The sequence below is a fragment of the Gossypium arboreum genome, chromosome 4 (genome assembly GCF_025698485.1).
Source record: "Gossypium arboreum isolate Shixiya-1 chromosome 4, ASM2569848v2, whole genome shotgun sequence".
Classification (NCBI taxonomy): domain Eukaryota; kingdom Viridiplantae; phylum Streptophyta; class Magnoliopsida; order Malvales; family Malvaceae; genus Gossypium; species Gossypium arboreum.
Window position 1 is genome coordinate 121,845,275 of NC_069073.1, and position 20,612 is coordinate 121,865,886.

The following is a 20,612-nucleotide window of genomic DNA, read 5'->3' on the forward strand; positions in this document are numbered from 1 at the left end:
TGTCGGAATATCCCAATACTTCCAATTCCTATGACATGTCAACTATATCCGACTAGCCCGACACTGTTAATAGGGTATTCAAAATCACATTCATTTCAATATGGTAAAAATACTTACCTCATTCACATTTTCATACAATATAAATATCAAATATAGCAATAACGATTAAGCTCGGTTTATAGAAATACAAACCACTATTTATCGAATTTAATCGATATCTTCGTTTACTTTCTCTTTTCCCTTCTTTGATGACGTATCCGTGCTACGTTTGCTACTAACAATCATACAATTAAAATTCATCAATATACTAATTCATAAAACACATTTTCACTTTCTATCAAACTTTTACAAAAATTCCAATTTCGTCCTTTTCCATTACTAATCTTTTTCTTTAACTTAAGCTTCATATTCTCTTTTAATCAACTCATTAACAATTTCTAACTCATAAAATTCATTATAAAACATAAATTTTGAGCTCTATTCAACTTAATCCCTATTTAAACCTAACTTAGAATTCTTTTAATAAATCACTCAATTTTCACTTCTAACTTCAATTCCTATCAATTTAACCCATAAAACCTCAATTTATTCAACTAAATCAATATCTAAAAATTTTCTATTTTTCTTCATTTTAACCTCATACATGTAGAACTTTGAATTAGGCATCCATAAACATAAAAATCATAAGAAAATGAGCTAAAACAACTTACCAATTAAACTTTAGGGCCTTAATCCTCAAATTTCCCTTTTCTTTTTCTTTCTTTCTTTCCTTCTTTCTTTCTCACGTTTGCTCTCTGTAACTCTTTCTATGTTTCTTTACTCATTATTATTAACCTATAAAAAATATAAATTAACATGTGTAATAGCTATAACATAAAATATCTTATAGCTATTACACATATATACCAACTATTACACATGTTATATCATACATTCACACACATGGCACTTAGGGTCTAATTGCTAGATTAGTCCCTTTTACTTCTTTAATCTATAATTAAACTTTTATTCCTTATGCAATTTAATCCTTTAAACTAAATTCAAGCTACTTCACTTAATTAAACACTAAATAACCATTCAACTATAATTCATAAATATTTCTAATAAATATTCATGAATAAATTTCACGGAAACAGTACTCAAGACTCAATTTCCGATACCGTAACTTTCGGTTCATTACAGTATGGTAGATAAATATTTCATGCTTGATGTGAATTAGCTCGAGAAGAAAGCTTATACAAGCTTAACTGAAAATACTGACCTATGGTATAGAAGATTAGGCCATGTTAATTTTAGATCACTTGATCTGTTGCACAAACAAAATTTGGTGGAGGATATGTCCAAATTTGATGCAAGTGACACTGTGTGTGATGCCTGTCAGCTTGGTAAGCAAACTCGATTACCATTTCCAGTGAATCAAGCCTGGAGAGCTCGAGAAAGGCTTGAACTGGTGCACTCTGATATTTGTGGACCAATGAAGTCCCCTTCTTTAAATGGCAGCAAGTATTTTGTGCTGTCCATTAATGATCTGACCATATTTTGCTGGGTTTACTTCATGAAACACAAGTCTGAAGTGTTTGAGGCCTTTAGCAAATTCAAGGCACTAGTGGAGAACCAAACAGGTTGCAAGATCAAAGCCTTGAGAACTGACAATGGGGCTGAATACTTGTCTGAGAGGTTTCAAGAGCTGTGTGAGCATGCAGGGATCCATCATCAGCTAACCACTGTCTATACTCCACAGCAAAATGGAGTTTGTGAAAGAAAAAATCGAATAGTGATGAATATGGCCAGATGTTTACTGTTTCAAAGTAAGCTTTCAAGTAAATTTTGGGCAGAAGCTGTTAACACATCAGTTTATCTGTTAAATAAACTTCCAACTCGAGCAGTGAAGGACGAAACACCCTTTGAAGCATGGCATAGATTAAAACCATCAGTTTCCCATCTGAAAGTGTTTGGATGTGTGTGCTATGTGCTCATTCCAGCTGAAAGAAGAACCAAACTTGAGAAACGGTCTGCCCCTAGCATATTTGTTGGCTATAACAGTACAAAAAAAGGCTATAGAGTGTATGACCCTTCAACAAAGAAAATTTTGGTGAGCAGAAACATCAAATTTGATGAGGAGAAGTTTTAGAATTAGGAAGATTCAGATGCAAGCCAATTTGATGAAAACCAACTTGATATCAGCCTAAAACCAGCTGAGAATGAACCTGAAAGTGCAAACATTGATGATCCTCCTGTGAGAGGAACCAGAACTATTGCTGACATCTACCATAGATGTAATGTAGCAATAGTTGAGCCTTCAAGCTATGAAGAAGCTGCAAGGGACAGAAACTGGAAGAAGGCAATAGAAGCTGAACTTGAGATGATCAGAAAAAATGAAACTTGGGACTTGGTTGATAGGCCAGATTAGAAGAAAGTCATAGGTGTCAAGTGGGTTTTTAGAGCCAAATTCAATTCTGATGGCTCTTTGAACAAATATAAGGCAAGGTTGGTGGTAAAGAGCTATAGTCAAGAGTATGGTACTGACTTCATAGAGACATTCGCTCCAGTAGCAAGGCTTGACACAATCAAGCTTCTGTTTGCACTGGCTGCACAAAAATAGTGGAACATTCACCAATTGAATGTCAAGTCAGCCTTTTTGAATGGTTTTCTTAAGGAGGAGATCTACATTGATCAGCCAGATGGATTTAAAATCCCAGGAGAAGAGAATAAAGTCTACAGGTTGAAAAATGCCTTATATGGCCTGAAGCAGGCACCTAGAGCCTGGTATGACAGAATTGATGAGTATCTGTCAAGGCTTGAGTTTGAGAAAAGCCTAAGTGAGCCAACACTTTATGTGAAGAAAGCTGAGGATGAAACTTTGTTGATTATTTCAGTTTATGTAGATGATCTCTTGGTGACTGGGAGTAAAACTGATTTGATCAATGACTTCAATACTCAAATGTAAGAAGTGTTTGATATGACAGACTTGGGAGTCATGACATACTTCCTTGGCATGGAAGTGATTCAGTCTAATCATGGCATTTTCATTAGCCAACAGGCTTTTGCCCTGAAAATCCTAGACAAGTTTTGCATGTCTAATTGCAAACTTGTGAGTACACCAATGGCTCAAGGTGAGAAGCTGGTCAATTTTGGAGGCCAAGAGAGGGTTGATGAGAAAGAGTATAGAAGCTTAGTTGGCTGTTTGCTCTATTTGACAGCAACTAGACCTGATCTCATGCATGTTGTTAGCTTGTTGTCTAGGTTCATGCACTGTTGTGACACATCTCATTTCAAAGCAGCAAAAAAGGTACTTAGATATGTTAAGGGAACCTTGAAATTTAGTGTCTTGTTCAAAAAAAAAAAAGAGCTTAAGCTAATTGGATATTCAGAAAGTGATTGGGCAGGATCTTTGGATGACATGAGAAGCACCTCTGGTTATTTTTTCACTTTTGGCTCAGGAGTATTCTGCTGGAGTTCAAAAAAGCAACAAACTGTTGCTCAATCCACAGCTGAAGCAGAGTACATTGCAGCAGCAGCAGCTGTGAATCAAGCCATTTGGCTCAGAAAATTATTGTTCGATTTGAATGAAGAACAAAATAGAGCTACTGAGATCATGGTTGACAATCAATCAGCAGTGGCTATTGCTAAGAATCCAGTTTTTCATGGAAAAACCAATCATTTTAGGATTAAGTTTCATTTTGTTCGAGAGGCTAGCAATCAGGTGAAATTAGTCTTGTTCATTGTAGTTCACAGGACCAATTGGCTGATATTTTGACTAAGCCTCTTGGTACATCAAGGTTTAAGGACTTAAGGAGTAAAATTGGTTTATGTTGCATACAGACCAAGGAGGAGTGTTGAGCATTGGCCTGCAACGCAACATGTAACCAGCAGCTACTTCAAGCAAACCAGAAATGTAGCAGAACCGAGAGCAGCAACAGCTTATTTTGGTTTCATTTTGTTCAAATGTAATTTGCTTAGTTAGTTTGTAATTTGTAATCTAAGTTAGTAAGATTTTTTATTTGTACTTGATGTAATGCTGATGTATCAGCTAGCTTTAATTTGAATTTCAATCTTGTATTAGTCAAGTATAAGTGGGAGCAGTTACATTGTTAGGTAACTATCAAATTCTCTTTGTAACTTACATATAATCTGATATTATCAACAAAAATGTATGCTTTTCAGCTCAATCTTCTTGTTGTTCAAATTTCCTCTCATTTTCAAACTTTTGTTTACTGTCATTCTTAGCAAAACTTGGTTTGTTCTGAGATTGATTGCTGCATTTGTTTCAACAATTTCAATGTCATTTAGATGTTGACTAAACACACATCCCATACGCTGAGTACCAAAGCCAACTAAATTTGGCCCATCATCCCTACCAAGTTTTTAAACCATTATTCCATCTTGTTGCTTGGAATAAACATCTCGAACTGGATTGACTCACCCTTTGAAGCCTCCTTGCTTCCATAGACATCTTGAAATGTCAGTCTTTGCACAGTTCTAGGGAAACATTATATGGCATTTTCATCTCGTTCGGGAGAGAAGACGACTTGTTTCTTGATAAATTTGACTTAACCGTCTCGATTATACATTGCGTTGGAGACTTTGACAGATAAACCATTTATTTTCCTGTTCTTCCCCATTCTGATAGCCCTCCATAGTTTATATTCATGTTTGTATCTGACAAAAACAAAACTCGTGCCAGTCTACTTCTCTTTTTTAGATTTATAAGAAATGTAAACATCTTCCGCCCTGCCGCGCACGTTGAAAAAATCCCACAACACCGATCTCGGGAGTTCTCTGCTGATATTATCGACAAAAGTTGTGTATAGCTATTCCTGATGTGCCCCCATGACCACTTGTCATATTTGCTCTATTAATAAGAAAAACCTTCTTTCAACATAAGCACTTTTGAAAAATTCATGAATGTAGCATGACACTATTTTATCTTATATATAATTTATGTGGACCTATGAAAATAGAGTCACTTGGTGGCAATCACTATTTTTTGTTGTTTATAGATTACTACAGCCGCATGAGTTGGGTGTATTTTTTGAAATTAAATTCTGAAACCTTTGAGAATTTCAAGAAATTTAAGGCGTTGATGGAGAAGCAAAGTGGGAGAAGCACAAAAGCACTTCGAAGTGATCGTGGTGGTGAATTTTTATCTAATGATTTCAATGTTTTTTGTGATGCGAAAGGGATTCGCAGGGAACTTACAGCACCATACACACCAGAACAGAATAGAGTTGTGGAACGAAAAAATCGTACTGTTGTAGAAATGGCCAGAAGCTTGTTGAAAGCGAAAAATCTCCCAGATCAATTTTGGGGAGAAGCAGTTGCAACAGCAGTGTACCTTTTGAATATCTCACCAACTAGGGCTATTCTTAATCAAACACCTTCTGAAGCTTGGATGGGTAAGAAACCTTGGGTAAGCCACTTAAAAGTCTTTGGTTGTATAGTGTATGCTTTACTTACTTCTCGATCTAAACTTGATGAAAAATCCCAAAAATGCATTTTCATTGGCTATAGTTCTCAATCTAAAGCATATTGTTTATATAATCATATAAGTGGCAAAGTGATAATTAGCAAGGATGTTGTATTTAATGAATAGATGGATGTAAATCTAAATTATGACAAGGGAGGCATGATGAATAAAATTCTACCACCAGCAGATTTTGAAGTTGAACAGCTTGCAAATTCAGTTCCTTCATCACTTACAAATTCAGCTCCTTCCTCTCCTAATGCTACTACAAGTTCTAGTTCTGATTTTATAGCAACCCATGCCTCCATCAGCAGTAGCAAAAGCAAAACACCACCAAGAAGGTTCAGGTCTCTTAGAGAAATTAATGCGTCATGTGACTTCGTCTTGTTGGTCACTGACCCAACTTCTTTTGAAAAAGCTGCAAAACAACTTGAATGGAAAATTGCTATGAAGGAGGAGATGCATGCCATTAAAAGAAATTCAACATAGGAGTTGATTGATGTTCCCGAAGGCAAAAATGTTGTAGGACTGAAGTGGGTATTCTGAACAAAGTATAATACAAATGAAAGCATCCAAAAGCATAAAGCTCAGCTTGTGGCAAAAGGTTACTCATAACAACAAGGTATTGATTTTGAAGAAACATATTCTCCTGTTGCTCATTTTGAAACTGTAAGAGTTGTTTTAGTATTAGCTGCTCAATTGCAATTATCTATGTATCAATTAGATGTAAAATATGTCTTTTTGAATGGTGATCTTGTGGAGGAGGTTTATGTGTCACAACCACCAGGTTTTGCAGTCTGTGGAGATGAAAATAAAGTTTACAGATTAAAAAAAGGTCTTTATGGGTTGAAGCAAGCTCCACGTGCCTGGTACAACAAGATTGATTCATTCTTTCAGAACAATGGATTCACTAGAAATGAAAATGAGCCAACTCATTATTTGAAGAAGAAAGGTAATGGAGATTTTTTTGTTGTTTGTCTTTATGTCGATGATATAATTTATCTGTGTAACAGCCTAATTTTCAGTGGTGTCGAAAATAATGATTTGAGATCACTAAATCTGACGAGTAAGTTTAAAATTTTAATAAATTAATATTTATGAGTTAGTATAACTTTAGAGAAATTTTTGAATTAGTGAATTTTGTGATTTAAAAAGAAATTATTAGGTAAATTGGGTTGAAAATGAGGTATCCAGATCTTGAATTCATAAATCAAGCCATAAATATTTTTAGAAATATTTAAGAAGTTTCATTGAGTTAGTATTAACTTTTTGTTAGAAAATTTTAACGTTTGGATAGTCAATTAATTAAAAAGAACCAAATTGAAAATATTGCAATAATTTGTTAAATTGTGATTAAATAGCTTAAGTAGTGAGTAAGAGGGATTTATAGGGAAATTAGACTCAAATGATAGTGGCTGGACGGTTTGGGCATGGAAAATCAGCAAGAAAATAATGTGAAATAAGGGCAAAATTGGAAATTTTGTAAATTCAAACTTTTAAATTGAAATATCATGAGAAATCCAGATTTTTATTCAATATTTTCAGACAAAACGCCATGGGAGAGTATCCTAATCTTTTTTTTCATATTTTTCATCATGTAAATTCAATTCTTGCTTTTTCCTTGCAATTTTTCATGTTTTATGACTTTTACATTTAGGTCCAACTATTGAATTCATTTGTTTTTGATTCTATGAGTGATTTTGAAAGTTATCATGAATGAGTGCTGGAATTTTATGATGAATAATCATGGAATTGAAGCTTTAATTTTATTATTTGATGATTTTATTAAGTGATTTTAGTAGAAATTAATTTTTAGGACCTAATTGTGAAAAAGTTAAGAATTAGGGGTTGGTGCTGAAATTATGAATACCAAAGGCTGTATAATAGCCTAAAATGATTAGATAAAGTGTTAATTGATAAAATTATCTCACTTGATGGGTTAATTGATTAGGGACTAAATTGTAAAAATTATAAAATTTAGGATAAAATGTAATTTAAAAAATTTAAGGGCATAAATTGTGAAGTGAATTTGAGTTGAATTAGATGCTAATGAATGGAAAATTTTATATTTTAAATCAAGAATCTGAAGATAAACGTGGAAAAGATAAAATAGCCGATTAGTCCCTGAATCTTTACAAATTCTACAAATTGGCTAAGGTATTTTTATACGGTTTTATTTCTATAATTATTTGTTAATATAGCATTGATACAATATATATTTTCATTTGTTTGATAATGAAATATGTTCATTGTAAAAAATGTGAAAGTTGAAATTAAAGTTCAAATTGAGTAGAACGTTGAATTGGGTACAATCGCTCAATGACAAGTGACGTGACAAGTGATGAAGTGACGGATAAATCATGGTATAACCATGGCAAAGTGTGGAATATAATACCATAACTGAACTATGGCATTTCAGTGAAAAGTCCATAACTAGATTATGGCAATTGTGAACGTAAGACCATGATTGAACCATGGCAATATATGTGTGTACGTGTAAGACCATAGCTAGCCTATGGCATCGTAATAAAGTGAAAGACCATAGCTAGGCTATGGCATTATGATATGTGCAAAACTATGGCAAGGCCATTGTAATATATGTGTGGAAGACCATAGTTGAACTATGACATAAAGTAAATGATGTACTCAATTTTGTAAGACGTTCTCTAATTTGACAAGAAATGGTAAGTGTTAAATGAATTTAAGTGATGGGAATTGAATTGTTATTAACATTGAGCTCAATTATGTGAATCGTATTGATTGAAGTTGTGATTGGCAGGTGATATTAGTAAATATTGTGGCTTATGATTTATTATAAAATTTTTGGTAAGGTTATCTTTACAACCTATGAACTTACTAAGCTTCTATAAGCTTACTTGTGCGTGTTAATATCCTTTGTAGATTGAAATGGAATTGGAAGATCGGATCATCACAACAAGGCACACTATCCAAATCATCCCCGGTAGATTTTGTTATGTATCTAAAGGTTTATATGGCATGTATAGGGTTTGAAGGAGTTAAATTTGAAACATGGCTGTGAATGATATATATATGTTTATTGCATATAAATACTAGTAGATTGTAGTAATTAGTAAATAGAGTTAAAATAGTAAGTTTATGCAAATTGAATCTTGCGGTTACATATTATGATAATTAAACATGATTTTGGCTTGAATTGGTTGCTTGGTTGAGATATATTATTGTATATAAGTGTTATTTGCATGTTAATTTTGAAAAGGGTGAGAAAAGGCCTTAAAATGGCCTATTTTTGTCCACACGGGTAGACACACGGACGTGTGTCTTGACCGTGTGTGACCCATGGCTGGCACTTGGGCTCTTGAAATGGCCGTGTATCCCCTGCACTTTAAATTTGAGAAACAGAATGCTTAGGATTTGGCAAACAAGCGTGTGTCTTAACCGTGTGCCTAGAACATGGGCATGTGTCTTGGTTGTGTGAAGTCTGCACCTATTTTATGAAAATTTAATTAACCACACGGCCTAGCACACAGGCATGTGGCATGGCCGTGTGCACAAGTTAAAGTTACACGGGGTGGAACACGGCCTGAAGCACGGGCATGTTTAAAGGTCACACGAGTGTGTCCCTAGACCACACGGGCGTGTGAACCCTGTACATGAGAAAAGTTTTGAAATTTCATGAAAAATTCTTAGTGATTCTGATTTAGTTCCGATTCGATTCTAGTGTTCATATTGGGCCTCAATGGTCCATTTGAGGGACATCTTGGTTGATATCAGTAATGAATAGTACTTTGACTCGATTTATTTAAAATTATTCTGTAAGCTCTAATAATACTTTGAAACCCTGTCCAGCGACAGATATGGGTTAGAGGTGTTACAATCTGGGTTCCTCAAAGTTGTTAATTAATGATTTTAAGTCACGTATGGTGAAAAAATTTGAGATGACAAATTTGGGCATGTTGCAATATTTTCTGGGATTTCAAGTTATGCAGGGTGATGGTGGAATTTTTGTATGCCAAAAAAAAATATGCTGCAGATCTTTTAAAGAAGTTTGGCATGGTGGATTGTGAGGTGGAATCCACACTAATGAACATCAATGAAAAGTTGCAGCATGAAGATAGGACTGACAAAGTTAATTCAACATTGTTCAGAAGTTTAACTGGTGGTTTGAATCTTACACACACCAAGCCCGATATTGCTTTTTGTGTTAGAGTTGTGTCCAGATTTATGCAAAGTCCTACAAAACAACACTTTGGAGCAGCAAAAAGAATCCTTCGTTATGTTGCAGGAACTGTGAATTTTGGTATTTGGTATTGCAAAGTATCAAATTTCAAATTAATTGGTTTCACTGATAGTGATTGGACAGGTTGTTTAGATAATCGAAAAAGCACTTCTGGAAATGTTTTTAGCTTTGGCTTTGGAGCAGTAACATGGAGTTCAAAGAAGCACGAAACAATAGCTTTATCATCATCTGAAGCAGAATATGCAGCAGCAACAACAGCAGCACGACAAGCTTTATGGCTGAGAAAACTTCTTAGTGATTTTAGTCTTGAGCAAAAAGAAGCAACTGAAATCTTTTGTGACAATCAATCCACAATTGCAATGACAAAGAATCCCACTTTTCATGGAAGGACAAAGCACATTGATGTGCATCATCATTTTATTCAGAAGCTTGTAGGTGATCAACAGATAGTACTGAAATTTTGTAGCACAAATGAACAGATGGTTGATGTATTTACAAAGTCTCTTACTCAGGCCAAGCATCATTTTTTCAGATCACAGCTTGGTGTATGTGATTTTGAATAAGGGGGAAGTGTTGAAAAAATAATGATTCAAAATGTTATTTAATGCTATAATTAGTATATGTTTTTATCTTTATCAGTTAGTGGGTATTAAGAAAATCTTATTCTGATTTGATTGTTTAGTTGCTAGTTTTATCTTGCACCAAATTCGATCATGGGTTAGTGCTCCTAATTTTTAGCTTTTTTTAGCTTTTTTTAGTTACCACTAGCATTATTTAAACCATGCACTGCCTTTTTTCATTGTGAAATAAATAGTGCATTTTCTATTTTGTCATTTACTCTTCTCTGAGCATTCTTCCTTGGTTGTTTTACCAACATGAGGTATGAAGATTCTTGCTGTGTGAGCTTCTTCCTGCAGCAGCTATGGTGGAAATCGAGTCTTCTGGTGCCACCGCTTCTTCCTCTCAGGTCAGCCAGGTCTTTACTAACAAGAAAATTAGTGTTTGTCTTGATGATCGTAACTTTCTTCTTTGGAAACAAAGTGTTTATCTCGGTGCGAAGTCATGGGCTCGAAGGCTTTCTTGATGGTTTCATGGCTGTGCCCTCCAAGCATGTAATCTCTTCCATAGGTAAGAAATCAGTAAATAGTGAATACCTTGTTTATGTGAATCAAGATTGTGCGTTAGCGTTAGTTCTCATATTTTACCTCAGCTTGTTAGATTTGAATCAGCAGCTGCTATTTGGAGTACGTTGAAGCGATTATTCTCCATATTTTGGAGTGGTACAAGCATTGCTGGAGGTTGAAAACCCTGATTTTCTATATTTTGTCAACAAAAACCACGAAACTCCACTTTACTTGGCTGCTAAGGGAGGATATGGGCGATCGGTGACTATATTACTAGATAAATGGCAATAAATTGTTCATGGAGGCCCATACGGTAGAACAGCTTTGCACACAGCAGTTATGTCTGGAGATGTAGGTAAGTTGAGTTAGTTCCAAATCTTTTTTGTTTGAGACAAAAAGAAAGAAAGAAAGAATAGATTATTGACTTTTTTAGGTTTATATTTTGCTTGGATTTAGAGACAGCAAAGATAATATAAAAGGAGAAAGGGGATATAACAATGGAAACAGATGAAAATAGACACACCCCTCTTCATTATGCAGCACACTTAGGTCACTATTCAATAGTGGAAGAGATGTTAAAAAAGGATGTTATCAGCTGCTTATATAGGTGATAAAAAGTGTGAGATGACACCCCTTCTTATGGCAGCCAGGCAAGGCTATAGACGAACAGTAAGAAAGATTCTCTTTTATTGTCCAGCTTGTTGTGAAAAAGTGGACAAAAGTGGTTGAAATTTACTTGATTTTTTGGCGTTTCGAGAACGTCCTCTTGAATTAGTTCTTTTCTTTTTCAAAACTAGTGATGCTAAGCATGAATATGTATCAGTCAAAAATCTAATGGACAGGAAGATGCCTTTGGAATCACACCTCAACAAGTTTATAATGCATGTCAAGGCGTGGCATCTCCAAGAACGATCGACGTAAAATGGTACACTTATATTTGTGTTTCTACGGCTACGGCTATGATTTTATTATTATTTTGAGTTTTCAATTAAAGTGGTTAAATAAGATGCATGTATAAATATAATGATCTACATAGCTCATTCATTCCCGACACCGCGGTTTAGTCTATAGGTTTTCCTCTATGGTAGTGTAGTATGCGTGTATATTGTTTCATTATATATACAATGACATGCATTACAATAGAACCGGCTAATGTGGTTGGAGCAAATTGTGGAATTAGTGAAAGATATGATTGCTAATAAAGAAGTGGCGGAGAAAGCAGTTGATCCCATTCTTTGGCCAACTGTCATCGAAGATGATTTGGAGAAGAGGCTATCGAAGATGATTTGGAGAAGAGGCTAACTCTCAAGAAGGCAACAGATAATTAATAGTGGCAGCACTTGTAGCGACCGTCACATTTGCAGCAGCAATAACCGTTCCAGGTGGTTTCAAGGGTGAAAAAGGATTACACTAGGGCACTCTTTTTCTAATTCATAATGCAACGTTTCAAGCATTTTTTTTTTCGCTCAGTAAAAAAGTACATAAGCACATAGTCAGGCAACACTGACAAATGCAACAAAGCTTTTACAATCAGATCATACCCAAACAGCTGGACACATCACCTAAACCAAAAACATCAAGAAACATTACTCAATTCCAAAAAACCTATAACAGTATCTGATCAAAACATATCAGGAGTAACAAACCTCCAGCAGCGTCTTCCTTTGCATACCTGTCACCGTGAGAACAAACCTTGAAAAGCTCATAATAATCATAGACCAAACTCACCACCAAGCCTTAAACAAGCAAGGTCTACTCATACCAGTAGAAGCTAAGGCATTTGCCATTTCATTTCCACCCTCCTCAGCAAAAGAAAATGTTAACTTTCCAGCACAGGCCCTCCTTCTATCAATTTCTGCAAAAACAGAATATTGCGACCAAGGTCTACTTGATTTCTCTAAGATCCAATTAAAAACCTTCCTCGACCCCATCTCAATAATTAGAGAGCATGAAGCCTTCCATCCTATGTCATTAAAAACATCCATAGCTATGATAATTGCTTCCAATTCAGCAGACTCCATATCACAAGCAACACTCGGACCCGAGAATAGAGCTCTAACAATACCTTCCTCGTCTCTCATTACCCCTCCAACGCCAGATTCACCCTCAAGAGCAGCACCACTTACATTAAATTTCAAGCATCCAAGTGGAGGAGAGCGCTAGCCAACTGACCCTGAATTAGATAATCCACATCTATACGGACATAACCACCATAATCTCTCTTGAAACCTGCACTCTTCAGTAGCAGCCCTTACCCATAGTAAAGCCCTCATTTTGGAATGGAAAATCAAAGTGTCCATTGTCAACACTTTATTATCAAATACAATCTCATTTCTTGCTAACCAAATCGACCAACAAGATGCAATGATTGAAGTTAGCCACAAACTTTTACAAGAACCAATAATCTTCGCCTTGAAACATAGCATATAAAATTCCTCAAAGTTGCTAACCGCTAACCAGTCGATGTCCCACCAGTTGAATATTCTCTTCCAGAATCCTACAATAAAATTACAATGCAAGGTCAACGTAACATATGCAAGGTCTCTCTGCTCATGTCCTCCTCATCCACTATGGGGTGCTGTATCCTTTTTAGTCATGTTCGCATGATAAAACACCATTAACGTAATGTTCGCTTCTCCTTTCCTCGATTATGCAATGTATGCTATGATGATTGCCTTTTTCATAGCCACTTATGTGGTGTTAAAACCTTCCCACAAATTTGCCATCACTTCATGCACCCTTGGCCTTAGCAGTTTTTTCTTTTATTTTCTTAAAAGATTTTTGAAGGATTTTTCAAATCTTTAAGCAAAATGAGATCTAAACTGACACCTATGTTGGTCTTTGGTAGATGTATTGATTTGGGTGTTATAGAAAGTCTAACACCATGTTTACTTCAATGGAATTGCTATGTAATTACGTTCAAATTCTGAGGGGACCAGAATTCCATTGTTTGGTTCAAATCATCCCACAAAATGGTTAAAAAAATTGAATGGTTATTCCTACTCCATTCGTTAAAAACATTGAATGGGTATTCAGCAGTCAACCCTTGTAATAGCTATTCAACAAATATAAGGAATCACTTAAAAAAATTTATTAAAGAATACCTATGCATTGTATACAACAAATAAAAAAGAATCTATGCATATATAGATTGTTCCATCCACTAAAACTATATAATCTACCTAATGTTTCAAAAGGTGGTTATTATTGTCATGTAAACCCAAAAATTTGAACGCTTGAGTGTTGGATTTTATTGTGATTAAATCTCTATATTTGTGGTTCTGTGTTCTGCTTATGTGGTCGAGGTCAGGAGTTTGAGTTACATCTTTAGAAACCTCAATCCTGGAATTACATAATTAAGTCTAATTTTATCTAAACTTATGTCAAGAATGAGTCTACTAGTTCAATGGTTAAGTTTTTGTATTCTATTGGGTCCTTTGTTCGAGTCTAGATGCATGTGTTAAGAAATATTTTTGCTAACTACTTTCCATTTCTTTCTTCTTTTCTTTCCTTCGCTTGACGTTTGTTGTTGGTTTCTTTCGTTTGTCTTCTTAATGTCCACTTAGATTTGTACTTTTTGTCTATTGTTGTTGTTAGTAAGTTTGTTTCTGTTAATTCTATGAGTTCGGTTGTGCAATTTCTAAAATAGTTGATTGTTGCCTTTTTGCCAAGAAATTAGTTTCTTGATTAATGATGGAATTCTTTGTTTGTGTGTTCAATTTTTATCTTTAAGAGGAGGTCTCGAGAACGACGGTCTTCTAACACTCTTAATTCGTGAATTTTCGTTAGGTGCGGAGATAATGGTTATGCTAAATTGGGGTTTGTCTCGAGATGTGTCAATGAATTTGGTTGCGCATTAATCTTAGTAATTTTGTGATCGATATTGTTAATTGGTTATTGACTGTCCATTCTAGGCCTTGGGTGTCTTCTATGTTGTTCTTACTTTGAAATCACTCCAGGTGCGTACCGAAAACCCCTATTTTTGCGAATTTCAGACGCCAAAAAATATGGTTGTTTACACCACACGGCTGTGTGTCATGCCGTGTGGTAGGCCGTGTGAGCCATACGGTCGTGTTAGGTCGTGTATCACACTGTTCACCATATATGAGCCACACGAACAAGAGACACAAGCATGTGTCCAGGCCGTGTGTGATCATATTAGTGTAGAGTTCACATAGGCCAAGGACACGAGCGTGTGTCTAGGCTGTGTAACTCACTAAGTGCAAGATAAGGGTTACACAGGCTAGGGACAGGGGCGTGTGTGCAGGCCGTGTGACTTACTGTTTACAATTTAGGACCACATGGGTAGATGACACGAGCGTGTGTCAGGCCGTGTGAGACACACGAGTGGGCAAACGGGCTTGTGTCAGGCCTTGTGGCGTGTGGATAAAATCTAGAACTTGTCTCTGAGGCCATAAGCGTCGTATAACACAAATATTAGCCTACCTCATTGTATTTATGACCCGAATTAGATTGTATGTATGCTATCTGATGCTCTGAGACTGAGGTATTGATTATATAAATGTATATGTACTGTGATGACTATCGATCATATTGATCTATATCACCTGCCTATGAATTGAATCTGAATGATTGTGCATATGATATTGACATTTGTAATCTGCATTTGCATTGGTTGGAAATTATGTAAAGGAGGAAGTAATATGTTCTGATTCAGTGGCTAAGCCACGAGTTACATGTGAATCTGGCGCTTTGTCGCAATTCGATCTGGCAGCTAGTCTGTATCTCAGTAAATGTGTCAAACTGACAATATATGGTGTGTAAGGCTAGATGGGTATTAAATGCCCTTAACAGTGTGTAGGGATGGTTGGAGATTGTGTGTAGCGAATGGGGTAAGAATAACTGCATGTGTTTCTGATATGTTCTGTATTTGAACTGGAATACATTAACTTGTACGAAATACTCTCTGATTCAGATTGGAACTTGAGATTTGGAAACTTATTATTGAAACTAAGCTTCTAATTGAATCTATATTGGCTATACACTAAGTTCTCTACAATTCAACTAACTCACAGGCTTGATCTAGTCAGCGTAGGGGGAGCTTGGTCAATCTGCTTATCATCCCTTATATATTTATTATGTAGTTCCAGTGTTTCTTAGTATTACGACTTTTCTAAGGTTGTTGAGCTATCTGTGGGATTTAATGGTTGTCATGATCTGTCAAACGGTTTATCTATACTTATAAAAGTAGGTTTTCTTAATAGCATTAATGTAACTTTCCGGACTTGGTCTAGACGCCTAAGCCGGGTTTGAGGTGTTACAAGTTTGATCCTTTTGTGGCCATTATAACTACCAGCAAGGATCCGTATACTCTGGAAAATGTGGTGTCTGTCTTGTTAGATGCTGAATGAGTGCCTGTTGGCATCAATGTTGTACAGTATAGTGATAAGGCTCCTTCTCTGTTCCTGCACCTTCCTCGATTGTGCCTGATGCCAGTTCATCTTTGCCGCGAATGCCTCGACCTCAAGCCGTGTTTGCTGGACGGGGTAAGGGGCGCTACAGTACTTGAGACGTTTAAGACCCCAAATCATGAAAACGTGCTCCATGTTAACTTGGCAGCCCCTGAATTTGCTACCTGATTTTCTAACGTAATTCTCTAAAGTGCCAGACAGTTTTCCAAATAAATTTTTTTTTATCTCTCTTTTCAAATATTTTCATTGCCAAGCAACAAAAACAAAGATCAGACTTTATTGAACAAATTCTTGGCAAGTGTCCATCACTGCTACTCCAAACGAATGCTAAAGGCCAAACTCTCTTGCACGTTGCAGCAAGGTATGGACAATATTCTGGTGTTGTGAAACTTCTAATCAAGCCTTGCGCAAAACCTAGAGATGGAGATTTAGAGAAGCTGGGAATGGATCAACTAAATGCAATCAGGGAGATGCTGAGGATTACAGATCAGGAATCCAACACGGCTTTATATGAAGCAGCACGGTGTGGCAATGTTGAAGTGGTGAAAGGGTTGCTGGAGCTGGAAGACCCTGATTTTCCGTATTTTATCACAAAAGCCACGAGACTCCGCTCTACTTAGCAGCTAAGAGAGGAGACACGGCGTGCTAAATATATTATTAGATATATCGAAATCAACTGGTCATGGCGACCCTCATGGTAGAACAGCTTTGCATGCAGCAGCTATGGCTAGAGATGCAACTATGTTTCAATTTTTCTTTTTCTTTTTGAGATAAATTAGAATAGATTTATTGAAAATTTTCTTTTTGCTTGGATATAGAGGCAACAAGGAAAATATTAGAGAAGAAAGGGAATTTGACAAAGGAAAAAGATGAAAATGGACACCCCCCTCTTCATTAAGGTACACACATAGGTTACGATTCAGTAGTGGAAGAACTGTTAAAACGGGATGTATCAGCTGCAAGCTTGTAGGCTATAAGAAATTCTCATTTAGTAGTGGTAGCGATTATAGTCACTGTCACATTTGCAGCAGCAATAACCATTCCAGGTGATTTGAAGAATGAAAAAGAGTCAGAGCTAAGCAATCCTGTTTTGATTCATGACGCAGCCTTGTAAAGCATTTGTCGTAATAAATGCATTGGCCTTTATTCCCTCTCTTTCTGTTCTCTCCCTCCACATTGGGATGTTGTCTCCCTTTCCCTCAAACTTAAATCTGCAAGCTGCTCAAAATTTATCTCCACTGTTGATCCCCTTTACTATGCCATGTATGCAATGGTAATTGCTTTCAGCACAGGTACTTGTGTTGTGATAAAACCTTCGACAGTATTAAGAACTAGAGAAATGCAATTCTAGTCAACAAATAACACAAGCGTAGTTCATTTAGACTAGATCACATATCAACATAACAATTAATTTCATACTTCAACATACACAATATGTTATTCATCACAAGTATTAAAAAAATTAAACAATTACGAATTTAAAATTCCTAATTAACAATGGAAATATTCCAAGCAATCAAATCTATACGATCTCTATATTCAACTAATCTGAATATTTGTAATTAAAATAGAAGATATGCGAATACCAAAGGGTAAAGAAATGATAGAGTTCAATTATATCTCACAAACTTAAAGAATCAAAACGTTGAAATCCATTTTACTAGAAAAGGATTTAAATTTTATTTTAGAATATTAAAATTACTAAAATTGTAAAAATTAGTAAAAACATTAAAATTTTGTAAAAATATATAAGAAAAATTATTTTATTAGAATTGTAAAATTATTTAAAATATTGTAAAATTTTCAACATCTTTAAATTTTAAAATTATAAAATTAAAATATATTTAAAAATTATAAAATATATACCTCATCCAAACACAAACTCCCATAATCAAATTTTTAACAAATCATAAATAGCACCAGAATGAAATTTAATAAAACTTTTAATAAATTTTAAAATATTTTAAATATTTTTTCACAATTGAAAGGAAAATTATCATAAATAAATTGAAATTTTCATTTATTGCTTGAATCCTGTTACCCTCCCTTTACCTCATCAAACTTGATATGCAAAAAGTAGATGGTGGGAAAGAAAGAAAAAGAAAACTTTTAATTACCTTTGAATTAAAAAACAAAATTAAAATAATTCACCGATCAAACTTTATTAAAAAATAATTATTAATGCGTTTTTATTTTAGTCATCAAATTATAATTTTTTTATTTTTATCATCAATATTTTCGACCGACTTAGTTTTGGTCTCTCTCTGTTAAATCGTTAATGGAAATAAAACGATAACAACATATTTAATTCTTAATATTTAAATATTTTATCAATTTGATCTTAACTTCAAATAGTTCAATAAATTTAACCATTCATATAACAAATTAGAATTATACACATTAAAATTTAATTGAAAACTGTAAATAAATCCAAGAATGAATAATTGGGCTAAAATGAATCGAATTTAAAATTTAATTTTGAACTCCAACAAAATTCGGTGTCTACAAAGTTAATTTGTGTAAGCCCAATGCAAGTTATGTCTCATCTTTGTTGTACAATGAATTTGGACTTTGACCATACCTTGACCTTGACTTGGATCATTGGGCTTGATTCTGAATTGGGCCACTAGACATGACTTTCCATTGGATTTGACTTTTTAAACCAATTTTGACTTATTCTAAAATCAATTTCTTTTTTAATTTGTTTTGAACAATTTTATTATAACTTCTAATTATATACGTTTTTTTACCCTAGAACTACCCATAACTAGAGGTGGCCCGACCCGAAGACTTGCCCGAAATGTGGGAGGGTTTGGGTAAAAATATAGGCCCGAAGAATGGGTTTGGATAAAAAAATAAGGTCCGTTTAAAAAACGGGCTAGGCCTCAGTTAAGGCATTTTTAGCCTGGATCCGGCCCGGCCCGAATTCATTAAAGGACAAAAAAATTTAATTTTTTTAATATTATTTTCTTGTTATTTCTATTTTGTTGTTATTATTTGGATATTATATAAAACTTATTTTATTGTTAATTTTGTTTTTGTTTTAAAGACATTTGTTAATTTTGTTATTATTTTAGAGACATTTGCTTGTTAAGTTGCATCTATCTTAGTCTTATTTAAGTATACATATTTTTTAAAATTTATTTTCAATTTGTTGGGAAATATTTATTTTATGTTTTTAGTATTTTTGATGTATTATATATATTTTAAAATTATATAAAAATTAATATGGGCATTTGGATCGGGCTTAGTATTAGCATTTTTATTCGGATTAGGTTTGGGCAAAATTTTAGGCTCATTTTTTAGGCCGAGCCCGAGCCTAACAAACGGGTCTGAATTTTTAATCCAGCTCAGCCCGGCACAGCCCATGCTCACCTCTAGCTATAACCCTTTCCCAACTCATAAATAGTAAAATAATGTGTTTCAACACACTTAAACCCACGTTCTCCTACATTGACAAAATGCTCATATCAATCAAATTAAAACGTACATTTTAAAAATGCTCAAAGACACTAAAATATTCAAAGTCTCTCATATCTATTTTATTAAATGCTACTCAAATTAAAATAAACTCCAACTTCAACTAATAATTAAAATTAAAATTAATTTTCAAACCTCAATAAAATTAAATTTAATGTTTCGAATAAATCCGGGTATATACAAAGCTCAAACATAAACAATCAGATTCTATGTCTACTTTATAATGATATAAATGAAAATTTAAATGAAAGATTAAAATATTTTTTTTATAAAGTGAAGCATAATGACTTATTTTCTCAAGATAATCAATTTTTACTAAATAATACTCGCATCGTTTAACAGACAATAGAAAGAATAAATCAAGGAAGTTTGTGGATTTATATAAAATTGTATAAACCCAATCTGAGGTTGAATTTTGGGTTTTTTATTTTGTTTTTTTTTATTTCGAGGATGCATTAAATATAAATCTCAAAATTCAACCTTAAATGAAATATCTATTAATTTATATATATATAAAAGTATCTACTTATACTGATATAAAACTTACGATTTTATATTTTTCATACATTTTATACAATTAATATTTTAACGATTCAATCATTAAATTTATCAAGTTATTTGTACTAGTAATGTATGTAAATTTTAAATTAATTCAATATATCTATTATATCGATCTAAAATATCATCTATATCAAAAACATTTAACGATTAATTTTTTACATAAAACGAATAATTAGAAACTTTAAATTTATATCGAAATTAACATGCATGATCTACATGAATACACTACGAAATGTAACGACCGAATTATACACAAAATCTCTCTTCATTATCGTAATTCTTCAATCTAAAGAAAGGAATAATTATAAGTAATAAATAAGCAAAACAAAATA

The 20,612-nt window shown here is 34.2% G+C and overlaps 1 long non-coding RNA gene across 1 annotated transcript; it reads left to right on the plus strand.

Moving 5' to 3' along the window:
* The first annotated feature begins 10,490 nt into the window (after positions 1 to 10,490).
* Positions 10,491 to 11,801, plus strand: LOC128291557 (uncharacterized). Its single transcript, XR_008281399.1, has 3 exons — positions 10,491 to 11,162; positions 11,264 to 11,476; positions 11,605 to 11,801. It is a non-coding gene; the product is annotated as an uncharacterized LOC128291557 (long non-coding RNA).
* The last annotated feature ends 8,811 nt before the right edge of the window (positions 11,802 to 20,612 follow it).